This window comes from Hyla sarda, chromosome 8, assembly GCF_029499605.1.
Source record: "Hyla sarda isolate aHylSar1 chromosome 8, aHylSar1.hap1, whole genome shotgun sequence".
In the NCBI taxonomy this organism is placed as follows: Eukaryota; Metazoa; Chordata; class Amphibia; order Anura; family Hylidae; genus Hyla; species Hyla sarda.
The window spans coordinates 193,335,015-193,348,585 of record NC_079196.1 but is presented as its reverse complement, the minus strand read 5'-3'; the positions used below and the strand labels follow the sequence as shown (position 1 = coordinate 193,348,585).

The window sequence follows — 13,571 nt, the reverse complement described above, 5'->3', positions numbered from 1 at the left end:
ATACCGGATAAGATGTCTGATCGTGGGGGTCCGGCTTCCGGGGCCCCTGCGATCTCCCGCAGCACCCGGTGTTCTAAACCAACGCTTCCTGTGGCAGTGGTAGTCACAGCCACTCCCCTTATGACATCACACCAGGCCCCCTCCATTCATGTCCATAGACATGAATGGAGGGGGCGTGGGGTGATGGCACGAGGGGGCGTGGCCAGAGTACCCACAGCCAACTATTGGTAGTCACACTTAACTTAGGCTTCATAGAAATTCATTGTCCCGTCTGTAACAAAAAAAACATTTATTTACTTTCTTTGTGCTTCACGTATGGTACCTGAGCTAAGAGAAGATGGCCCCTTCAGGTTTTGATAAATCTCCCCAATGTGTTTCCTCCTGTGAAAATCCTCTTGCTTTCATTACAACGTATGAGAGACAAGAGACCCCCGTGTACCAATAGATACCAAAATGGGCACATGGCTCTTAAATGGTATCTGTCATTAAAAGTTATTTTTAATATGTTGTAGTTATTATATTATTAAACAACTTTGTAATATATTTATTACAAAAAAATATGTGTATTTATATGTTTTATTTCACTTTAAACTTTTAGCCACTAGGTGTCTCCCTTTCAGGTCCCGCCGCATCCCCTGTCTCCTCATGCTGGGAGGACCCCATCTCAGCACAGTGCTCGCTCGCAGCCCTGTCAATCATGCAGCAGTGCGGCAGGTCCTCTCAGATCCCCCTTCTCTTTGTGTTACACATACAGAGAGGAGGGGATGGAAAGGCGGCCTGCCGTGATCGACTGCCTCTTCTATGCTGCACTCCTATGTGTGAGCGCAGCATAGAAGAAAAAGGGCGGAAGTTCTACCGGCCGGGCTTCAGATGACATTGTGCCTGCTGGGGAATGCCTCCTCCAGCACTCCAGAGCTTCCATACAGTGAGCAGAAGAGGTAGACAGATGGTACAGTCTTTACAGCTAGGCCAGGATCCCATAGAGGTGACCAGGAATACAGGGGACCTCGCAGCTTGCTGGGACTTGTAGTGACTTTGACAGACTTTAGGACAGCCACGCTGACTATAATAGACTTGACTTGACTGAAGATAGTGACAGCAGACAGGGATGACTTGACTTACTGGCTTGTGGCTGTAATTTAGGTTTGATGCCTCCAGATGTTCTGGACACTGGCTCTGAGACGTCTGGACTGGATTTGACCTCAGCAGAAAGTGAATCATAAGAGAGAGATCGTAGTACCTCCCCCTCTTATAAAGGGGGGCTGAGCAAGGAGCCCATAGGCTAGCTGCAGGTCATCTGGTCACCTGGTGCTCTCTGGGTAACAAAACATGTGACTTCAACATATGACAACCATTATCATGTGATCAATAACCATATGAACCTATCAAAGGTCCTTTACACATAATATACAATTATAAATATTATAGGGGTACAGTGCAGGCGAGCCCTGGGGCCGTGCAGGGACTCAAGCTGATAGGACTGTGAGATGCATATCCCGTACTGGGACATCACACTGACATGGAAATCAGCTTCAACTCAACATCATGGTACTGATGCTCAGTCTCTGTTTAAGGGTACGTTCTCACGTACAGGATCTGCTGCATATTTTTGCTGCATATTTTCACCAGCTGATTTTGTTACCCGTTGAAGTCAGTGGGTAGCAAAATCAGCTGCACAAAATTTGCAGCAGATCCTGTACGTGTGAACGTACCCTTAGAGTGTTTCATGTCTTCTCACTAAGCTGCAGGGTTGCCAATTGTCCGTTAATTCCTCGTAAATTGGGACCTTTTATTCCAGTGTCCATGAAAAAAATGAATGTGATTTTTTTTAGATGTTGAAGAGGCTTCCACATGCTATTGTGATTGTAATTCTCATTACTTTAGAAATCTCAGTGAAGGCTACTATTCTAAGCTATACATCTTTATGTCTTATATTTTTTATATATTTCTGAATATGTGACACAAAATCTGTGATTCAAAATAACCAGCAATGGTTGGCACATTAGTTAGCATCAAATGAAAAGTTTTCACACCCTTTTACCTGGAAAACCAATGAAGCAATGGACTATGCAGCTTACATCCTGTGCTGGAACCCACATTTTGTACTTTTTTTTATAGTACTACATTTATAACATTGTGTTTCACAAACCTTAATGCTTCAATGCTTCTTGCAAGACTGAATTAATAAATACACACACATATATATATATATATATATATATATATATATATATATATATATATATAAGAAAACTGAGTTTGTACCCGAAAGGGGTTAAAAATTAATTACCTATCTACAATATTAAATGGGGGAATAGGGGGGGGGGGGCCAATCCACCCAGCGAATCCACCCATAATCTGTTAAAGGGGTACTCCGACCCTAGACATCTTATCCCCTATCCATAGAATAGGGGATAAGATATCTACTCGCAGGGGTCCCGCCACTGGCGACCCCCAAGATCTCTGTGCAGTACCCGACATTCGTTTAGAACGCTTGGAGTGTGCAGCGGGGGTCGTGAAGTCACTGTGACCCCCCTCGTGATGTCACGCCACGCCCCCTCAATGCAAGTCTATGGGAGGGGGCGTGGCGGCTGCCACGCCCCCTCCCATAGACTTGCATTGAGGGGGCATGATGTGATGTCACGAGGGGCGTGACAGTGACATCATGACCCCTGACGCCTGCTCTAAGCATTCGGGAACAAAATGTTCTGAACGCTGGGGCAGCGGAGTACCCCTTTAAAAGGAGCTGCGGAGCTCTTGTGATCGCTGCAGCCTCTTCAATGTGTACATCTTTGCACTCACCTTACTATTAGTAGCGGCTGTACAAAGAAGAGCAGTGTTGTTCCGTTCACTTCAATGAGAAAATGTTGCAATAAGGTAAAAAAAAAAAAAAAAAAACTTAGTATATCAAGTAAACAGGGTAAATAAGACTTTTCTTGTTTATTAGTAGGCATTAAAATCATATAACATTAAAAAGGCAAGTTAGACACAGGAGAAATATGCGTTTGATGCGTTTCTGGCTCTTCGGCCCTTATAATCAATTATGAATAAGTGCCAAAGTGCCAGAAACACGTCAATTGCATATTTCACCTGTGTCTAACCTGCCTCTCTGATGTGATATTTTAATGCATACCAATTAACAAGAAGAGTCTTATCGATCGTGTGTACTGGATATACTAGATTTTACCTTCTTTGAAATATTTTTATTGAAGGATTTTTTAATAAACATAAATCATTTCACATAACACAATATAAGGATGTATAAAGTGAAAATGAATAGGTATGATTGACACATGGATCATAAACAAAGGCTATATAAAGATAAGCATTATGAAAAATTTTAGGAGCAGAAATGTAAATCCTATTTTAAAACATTGGAGTGTAGGTCACATTCGAAGACGAGTGTGTATCCGATTGCTGATAACATTCTGAAGAAGTGGCAGGGAACGCCTGAAACACGTAATTGTATTTGTTTTGTATTTTACTCCTTGGCTGATAGCAATCTGAAGGGGCGGGGGGGGGGACCCCCGAAACACGTAATTGTATTTGTTTTTTTTAAATTACTCCTTACTCTGTCAGGTTAAAAGGGTTCTTTTGGTTCTACTCTACGCATAGACTTGTATGGCAAATCCGGATCCTGATCTCTGTAGTCTTGGGGTACGAAGTTGTGGGTGGTTTAAATAGATATCCTGCTGCCGGAGCTTTATTGCAGTTACGTTTTAAGGAAGCTGCGGGAATGGCGCAAGTGCTGCCATTCTCTTTAAATACCTGATTGGCTAAGAGTGCTGCAGGGTCAGTCCTGACTGGAGACCAGGGTTAAAGGGGTACTCCGGTGCGCCATTTTGCTTAGAACGCCCGAAGCCAGAGGCCGTGATTGTGATGTCACGGTCATGGCCCCCCCTTGTGATGTCACGGTCATGGCCCCCCCCTTGTGATGTCACGCCACGCCCCCTCCATTCATGTCTATGGGAGGGGGGGTGTCGGCCAACACGCCCCCTCCCATAGACATGAATGGAGGAGGTGTGGCCGTGAGGTTATGACCACTGTTGCAGGAACCTGGCATTTCTTTAGAACACCCGATGCTGGGGGAGATCGTGGGGGCCACTGCAGCGGGACCCCCACGATCAGACATCTTATCCCCTATACTTTTGATAGGGGTTAAGATGCTTACCAGCAGAGTACCCTTTTAATCCCATTCCTAAGATTTGAATTGTTTGCTTATTCCTCTTGAATTCTCTGCTTAGAAATAATTAACATCTGTTTTGCCATTGACTTCAATGTATTTTACTCTGCACTATTCACACTGTGTAAATTCCGCTCGCTGAATTCCGCCGTGGAATTCCCTTCCGCTAGGAGAAAGGACATGTTCATTCTTCTTGTGGAATACGTGAGCAGAAGTCCAAGTCAATGGTAAAAAAAAATTCTGCTTGAAATTGTTTCCGCGCGGAATTTGCGCAAAACTTGCAAGGAATTTGCATGGAAATTTCACACTCCAAAAAATTTTTAAATAGGGAAATTCCAATTGGTGGTTGTAGTCCAGCAAAAAAAATACTGCTTCCTCCTATATTCCACGCGGAATCCCGCATTAATTCCGCACAATTTTCACGCAAATTTTATGCAAACAAAAAAACTTAAATTCTGCATCTGAATTTTTACGCAATGATTCCTCTCCTATTTCTCAGTGTGAAAGCACCCTAATAGGTAAAGTTCCAGAGTCTAGAATAAAGTATCTGTCAAGCATGCATGCTGCAGTGTGGGACTCCCAAAAAGAAGTACAGGAGTCTACTCTTCAACAGAGTAGCAGTGTGCATGCATACCCGCTACTGTATTTAAAGGGGTACTCGGGTGGGAAACATTTTTTTTAAATCAACTGGTCCCAGAAAGTTAAACAGATTTTTAAATTACTTCTATTCAAAAAATCTTAATCCTTCCAGTACTTATCAGCTGCTCTATACTACAGAAGTTCTTTTCTTTTTGAATTTCTTTTCTGTCTGTCCACAGTGCTCTCTGCTGACACCTCTGTCCGTATCAGCAACCATCCAGAGCAGGAGAAGTTTGCTATGTGGATTTGCTCCTACTCTGGACAGTTCCTGACATGGGCAGAGATGTCAGCAGAGAGAAAATAACGTCCTCTGTAGTATACAGCAGCTCATAAGGACTGGAAGGATTACTATTTTAAAAGAGAAGTCATTTACAAATCTGTTTAACTTTCTGACACCAGTTGATTTAAAAAAAAAAAAAAGTTGTTTTCCACCGGAGTACCTCATTTAAATGCAGGACTTAGACCCCTTGTTCTCATGACCAGTAGTTAGATCATCCCAGCAGTCAAACTCCCATCATTCATCTATTGCCTATTCTGTGCTAAGGTGATGAATGGCGTTAGTGGTCCAACTCTTTTATTGTTAAAAAAAAATAAAAATAAAAAATAAAAGAAAATCTAAATCTGTCCAATAGGTGTCACCCTCCATTCATACTAGATATGTCCTGAACATCTCAGACGGAGTTGGCTTTTTGATATTGAAGGATTACACTGATTTTGACCCAGCATTGTAAGGCTATGCTCACACGGCGGAATTTCCGAACAGATTCCGCAGCAATATTCTGCTCAGAAATTCCGCTGCAGCAGATTCCTATTGATTTTAATAGGATTGCTCCTATGGTGAAATCTCTGTTGCAGCAACATCTCGATTCCAGCATCTGCAGAAAGAATAGACTTATGGGTGTATAGTCTTTCAATTAACTGCACCACAATGAACTTACCTGTGTAGGTCCTATACAGAAGAGTATTACCTAATTCAGAAAACACTGCCCTAGTAAAAGGCCCCAGTAAGGACTACAGAGGAAATGTCTTGTAAAATATCAGAGAAAAAGATGCTGGATTACCATTCGAAAAAGGCGTTTTATCAATTTTTTTTATTTTTATTTTTTATTACGAAACAACCCATAAAACAATACATTCTACTCCATAAAAGACTGGGGTGTAACCCATACAAGGTCTGACCATGCATACACTGTACAACAATTTTGCTGACCCATATATTGATTTAGATATTGATTAATTGACATTCCATTGCATCTAATAACATGTCTGGTCAAAATTTGACATTTTAGTTAACAAAGGTTTTATTGAATTTATCTCTAACAATATAACATACAAACAGATTAAAATTAATAAAAACTTAAAAATAAATAATAATTTTAACTAGAATGAATGTCAAACATGCACTAAACACAAAAGGAGATTAAGGTTTGGTTCATACCACGATTTTTCTATACAGTTTTTTAGAATACGTTTAAAAATAAATAAATGAATAAAACATATTCTAAAACACAAACCTAACTGTACTCAACCGTATGCCTTAAAAATAAACCATATACGGTTTAAAACAGTAAATGGTTACAAATTAGTTGTCCGGTTACATACGGTTGTATATGGTTGTACAGTGACCCCTCGACCTACGATGGCCCCGACATACGATAATTTCAACATGCGATGGCCTCTCAGACGCCATCGCATGTTGAAGGCAGCATCAACATACGATGCTTTTGTATGTCGGGGCCATCGCATAAACTGTTATCCGGCAGAGCAGACTGCATCAGCTGCCACCGGTTAGCCGTTTACGGTGCCCCGTGTGGTCCGCTGATGATCACTTACCTGTCCTCGGGGCTCCTGAGCGTCCTATTCGGGATCCCCTGCATCGTCGGCGCTCTCCATCGACGTCATCACGTCGCTGTGCACGCCATCCCGTCATCCAATAGGAGCGGCGTGCGTAACAACGTGATGGTGGCGACGGAGAGCGAGGATGCCGGGGAAGCAGAGGCCTTGCCGGAGCGTCGGGGACACCCCGGGGACGCGGCGACAGCAATAGACGGCGACATCCCGGGCAGCGGTGACGGTCCGGAGCTGCGGGGACACGTGAGTACAACTTCCTCTAACAGTGGTCTACAACCTGCGGACCTCCAGATGTTGCAAAACTACAACACCAAGCATGCCCGGGGATGCTGGGTGTTGTAGTTTTGCAACATCTGCAGTTTGTGCAGTGTCCCTATGGGACCTATAACACTGCAAAAAAAAAAGTTTAAAAAAAGTGTTAATAAAGGTCATTTAACCCCTTCCCTAATAAAAGTTTGAATCACCTTCCTTAAACATATGTGGTATTGCCGCGTGCGTAAAGGTCTGAACTATAAAAATATATAATTAATTAAACCGCACGGTCAATTCCAAAGTCCAAAAAAGCGTATTTTTGGTCACTTTTTATACCATTGAAAAATGAATAAAAAGTGATCAAAAAGTCCGATCAAAACAAAAATCGTACCGATGAAAACTTCAGATCACGGCGCAAAAAATGAGTCTTCATACTGCCCTGTACGTGGGAAAAGAAAAAAGTTACAGTTAAACGTATACATTTTCCTGCATTTAGTTAGGATTTTTTCCAGAAGTACGACAAAATCCAACCTATATAAGTAGGGTATCATTTTAATCGTATGGACCTACAGAATAATGATAAGGGGTCATTTTTACTGAAATATGCACTGCGTAGAAACGGAAGCCCCCAAAAGTTACAAAATGGCGTTTCTTCGATTTTGTCGCACAATGATTTTTTTTTCCGTTTCGCCGTGAATTTTTGGGTAAAATGACTAATGTCACTGCAAAGTAGAATTGGTGACGCAAAAAATAAGCCATAATATGGATTTTTAGGTGGAAAATTGAAAGAGTTATGATTTTTAAAAGGTAAGGAGGAAAAAACGAAAGTGCAAAAACTGAAAAACCCTGAGTCCTTAAGGGGTTAAAGGGGTTATCCAGGAATTTTTTTTATTTATTTATATATATATATATATATATATATATATATATATATATATCTCAACTGGCTCTAGAAAGTTAAACAGATTTGTAAATTACTTCTATTAAAAAATCTTAATCCTTTCAGTACTTATGAGCTGCTAAAGTTGAGTTGTTATTTTCTGCCTAAGTGCTCTCTGATGACACGTGTCTCAGGAACCGCCCAGTTTAGAAGCAAATCCCCATAGCAAACCTCTTCTACTCTGTGCAGTTCCCGAGACAAGCAGAGATGTCAGCAGAGAGCACTGTTGCCAGACAGAAAACAATAACTCAACTTCAGCAGCTGATAATTATTGAAAAGATTAAGATTTTTTAATAGAAGTAATTTACAAATCTGTTTAACTTTCTGGAGCCAGTTGATATAAAAAAAAAAAACTGAAATACCCCTTTAAATAGCAGGCACTGGCTTGAACATGCCAGCGCTCGGACCGCTTAGTAATGCCCCGTCTCCATAGACATCAATGCATTTCTGAAAAGATTTTGCTGAAAGAATTCACTCCTTATTTATTTTTTTATTATCCATCATCCATTTATTTATTTATTATTTATCATTTAGTTTCTATTTATTACTTATTATTATATATTTTTATTTACATTTGTTATATATATATATATATATATATATATATATATATATATATATATATATATATATATATGCTTTTGTATGCTTTTTGTAACAGTGACTTCTATCACTGTTTTTTCATATTTATTTATATTTTATTTATTTCTGCTCATTTTGTCATATTCTCTTTTTTCAGATTTTCTATTTCGTATGTGTCGTTGCTATGCACTGCACCGAGCGGCGCAATGACGAGTGAAGTCATTACGCTGCGCGGTGCAGCGCATAGCAACGATGCAGGGGACGCACACCAGAGGCCTGAAGCAGCGAGGACCCGACCCCGACAACAGGTAATTATGCAACCGGGGATGGGGGAGGCAACGGGTGCCGCTGCCCCTTCTCTCCCCCTGTCTGTTGGCACCGCTGCCCCATTGCCAGCGCCGCTTCTCTCCCCCTGGCTATCGGCGCCGGCGCGCCGGCACCGATAGTCAGGGGGAGAGAACGGGCAGTGGCGCCGATAGCCAGGGGGAGAGAAGGGCCGGCAGCAGGGCTCTAGACTCCAGGACAGGCAGGGGCAGAGAAGCCGGCAGCGCTGGCGGTCTCTGCACCTGCAAAGCCGCTGCAGTTCATTGATTTAAAGCACCCGCATATATAGATAAAGGATAGCCATATACCTATCTCTATCTTATATGAAGGATAGCGTTATGCCTATCACTATCTTATATGAAGAATAGCCTTATACTTATCTCTATCTTATATGAAGGATAGCCATATACTTATCTATATCTTACTTGAAGGATAGCCTTTTACTTATCTCTATCTTATATGAAGGATAGCCTTATGCCTATCTCTATCTTATATGAAGGATAGCCTTATACCTATCTCTATCTTATATGAAGGATAGCCTTATACTTATCTCTATCTTATATGAAGGATAGCCATATACTTATCTATATCTTATTTGAAGGATAGCCTTATACTTATCTCTATCTTATATGAAGGATAGCCTTATGCCTATCTCTATCTTATATGAAGGATAGCCTTATGCCTATCTCTATCTTATATGAAGGATAGCCTTATACCTATCTCTATCTTATATGAAGGATAGCCTTATACTTATCTCTATCTTATATGAAGGATAGCCATATACTTATCTATATCTTATTTGAAGGATAGCCTTATACTTATCTCTATCTTATATGAAGGATAGCCTTATGCCTATCTCTATCTTATATGAAGGATAGCCTTATGCCTATCTCTATCTTATATGAAGGATAGCCTTATACCTATCTCTATCTTATATGAAGGATAGCCTTATACTTATCTATATCTTATTTGAAGGATAGCCTTATACTTATCTCTATCTTATATGAAGGATAGCCTTATGCCTATCTCTATCTTATATGAAGGATAGCCTTAAAGGGGTATTGCAGGAAAAAACTTTTATATATATATCAATATATCAACTGGCTCCAGAAAGTTAAACAGATTTGTAAATTACTTCTATTAAAAAATCTTAATACTTTCAGTACTTATGAGCTTCTGAAGTTAAGGTTGTTCTTTTCTGTCTAAGTGCTCTCTGATGACACCTGTCTCGGGGAAATGCCCAGTTTAGAAGAGGTTTGCTATGGGGATTTGCATCTAAACTGGGCGTTTCCCGAGACACGAGTCATCAGAGAGCACTTAGACAGAAAAGAACAACCTTAACTTCAGAAGCTCATAAGTACTGAAAGGATTACGATTTTTTAATAGAAGTAATATACATATCTGTTTAACTTTCTGGAGCCAGTTGATATATAAAAAAAAAAGTTTTTTTCCTGGATAACCCCTTTAAACTTATCTCTATCTTATATGAAGGATAACTTTATACCTATCTCTATCTTATATGAAGTACAGTATAACCTTATGCTTATCACTATCTTATATGAAGGATAGCCTTATACCTATCTCTATCTTATATGAAGGATAGCCTTATACCTATCTCTATCTTATATGAAGAATAGCCTTATACCTATTACTATCTTATATGAAGAATAGCCTAATACCAATCCCTATCTTATATGAAGGATAGCCTTATACCTATTACTATCTTATATGAAGGATAGCCTTATACCTATCTCTATCTTATATGAAGGATAGCCTTATGCCTATCACTATCTTATATGAAGAATAGCCTTATACCTATCCCTATCTTATATGAAGGATACCATTATACCTATCTCTATCTTATATGAAGGATAGCCTTATGCCTATCTCTATCTTATATGAAGGATAGCCTTATACCTATCTCTATCTTATATGAAGGATAGCCTTATGCCTATCACTATCTTATATGAAGGATACCATTATACCTATCCCTATCTTATATGAAGGATAGCCTTATACCTATCTCTATCTTATATGAAGGATAGCCTTATGCCTATCACTATCTTATATGAAGGATACCATTATACCTATCCCTATCTTATATGAAGGATACCATTATACCTATCCCTATCTTATATGAAGGATAGCCTTATACCTATCCCTATCTTATATGAAGGATACCATTATACCTATCCCTATCTTATATGAAGGATACCATTATACCTATCCCTATCTTATATGAAGAATAGCCTTATACCTATCCCTATCTTATATGAAGGATACCATTATACCTATCCCTATCTTATATGAAGGATAGCCTTATACCTATCCCTATCTTATATGAAGGATACCATTATACCTATCCCTATCTTATATGAAGGATACCATTATACCTATCCCTATCTTATATGAAGGATAGCCTTATACCTATCCCTATCTTATATGAAGGATACCATTATACCTATCCCTATCTTATATGAAGGATAGCCTTATGCTTATCCCATGCATGTTTAAACTCCTCCACTGTATTTGTAGCGACCACTTCTGCAGGAAGTTTATTCCATATTCTGGTCCAAGCAGAAAGAAAATAGGATGGCACTCGCAAGAAGAATGCAAAAACAAATTACATTTATTCACTCAAATGGGTCAGGCGGGTACAATGGTGTGGGGAAGGAGCAGACAGAATGGAACTACGTCCGTTTCACGGCCTCCTGCCTCCATTCTGTCTGCTCCTTCCCACACCATTGTACCCGCCTGACCTATGTGAGTGAATACATTTCATTTGTTTTTGCATCCTACTTGCGAGTGCCATCCTATTTTCTTTCTGCTTGGACTATTGCTTTGCTAACTGCTGTCAGGATTCGAGCACCGCTCATTGTACTGGGAATCGCACCTATACCTCCAGGAGAGTCAAAGTGCGTAGATGCCATTAGTGCTATCCCCCATCTCTCTTCTGTTTAGTGAATTCCATATTCTGCCTTGTGAACATAGCCTTAGATGCCTATACACCTGATAAGTTTACAGTCAGCTTGCTGCACTCAGACTGTCAATCACCAGAGTCTGGGCGGGATGAGGTGCTACAAGCCGACTGTATAACCAGTGACGTCCGGCAGTGGTTACATTTACCTTTATGGTCTATTCACACGTACAGTATTCTGCGCAGGATTTTATGCTGCAGATTTCAATGTAAACTGAATAACTGAATACAGCTTCAAATCCTGCGCATCAAATCTGCGCAGAATACAGTACGTGTGAAACTTGTTGTCAACCCCAATCTCAAAGGGGTTATCCGGCCAAAGAGTAGCACCTGCATTCTATGCAGGGCTGGGTCTCTAGTCTCAGAAAGCTCTTTGTTTCCAGGACTGGAGAGGTGACGTATTGCCACGCTCCCTTGTGACGTCATGCTACGCCCCCTCTATTCATGTCTATGGGAGGGGGCGTGATGGCCATCACACCCCCTCCCTTGTGAACTGAATGGAGGGGCGTGGTGTGACGTCACGAGGGGTCCCAGCGGCGCGATCAGACTTCTTATCCCCTATCCTTTAGATGGGGATAAGATTTCTTTGGCCAGAATACCCCTTTAAATGTGGTTTTCTCTTATATCACTTTTCTATACTGATAGGGCATGACACTGGCCCCAAATAATCTCCATAGATAATGATCCAATAAGCAGTTCAGCTCCTAATCCTGAAGAACTATTATTAACAAAGCTACTCAACTTTTCATGTACATTGGGGGAGATTTATCAAAACCTGTGTAGAGGAAGAGTGGTGCAGTTGCTCATAGCAACCAATCAGATCGCTTCTTTCGTTTTTTTAAGGAAGCCTCTGAAAAATGAAAACTGGAATCTTATTGGTTGCTATGGGCAACTGCACAACTCTTCCTCTACACAGGTTTTGATAAATCTCCCTAACTAACTCTAAATGTGGAATGGCATTGAAAAGCGGACAAGTGTATGCAATCTATGGATTCTACATTGTGACCAGTGTGGAGCAGATGGTACGTGACTTAGATTGGGGAGATAGGGTAAGGAAACTTACCTAAAGAGATGTTAAGATAACATGTGACATACACAACACTTCTGTTGGGGTTTTTTTTTTTTTTTGAGACTATCATTCACCAAATCTATGACATTTAACTCAATAAATAGCACACAATCGCACCTAAATCTATTCTCACCAATGCCTGTTCCGGTAAGCGTCTGCTCAGGTCAGAGTTTTAGCCACAAATGTAATATATAAAAATATTTAAGGGCGTATAATATGATATTTTAATTTGTGTATGTCAAAAATGTTATGTCTTATATCAAGTATACAAAAAAAGAAGATTACAGCAGCACACTTGGTCTTAGCTCTTAGCTCTTAATCAAAACGTGTCCCCCCCATCCACCACGCGGAGGTGGCCTCATTTCGGATGGGACACAACAACAACTTCTGAGCCGAACACTCATAACACTCACCTCTACTGGGCATATGGCCTCTGACTGGGTGACATGCTGGATCCATTATGAATTTAAAACACCTCCTGGGAAAAAGGGGGAGGGGTGCACGGCTACAGGGGGTGCCATTCCCCCTAAGTTGCACAAACAAACAAAAAGAAAAATAGCCAGCAGAACTACCTAATACACGGGTGCACACTGCTGTGGCAAATACAGAGTATACAAAAAAACGTTGCAGCAGCACACTTGGTCAAAAAATGGAGGTTCTTAGCGCACTTTTTGCTAAAAACGTGTCCCCCCATCCACCACGCGGAGAATTTTTCTTTTTGTTTGTTTGTGCAACTTAGGGGGAATGGCACCCT

At 40.6% G+C, this 13,571-nt stretch overlaps 1 protein-coding gene across 1 annotated transcript in view; it reads left to right on the top strand.

The window, feature by feature from the left end:
* The first annotated feature begins 12,661 nt into the window (after positions 1 to 12,661).
* LOC130284438 (interleukin-21 receptor-like) overlaps positions 12,662 to 13,571 on the top strand; it is a 59,627-nt gene continuing 58,717 nt past the window's right edge. The window contains exon 1 of the mRNA XM_056534772.1: positions 12,662 to 12,770. The gene's annotated coding sequence lies outside the window, so the exon portion shown is untranslated. The remainder of the gene's footprint in view (positions 12,771 to 13,571) is intronic.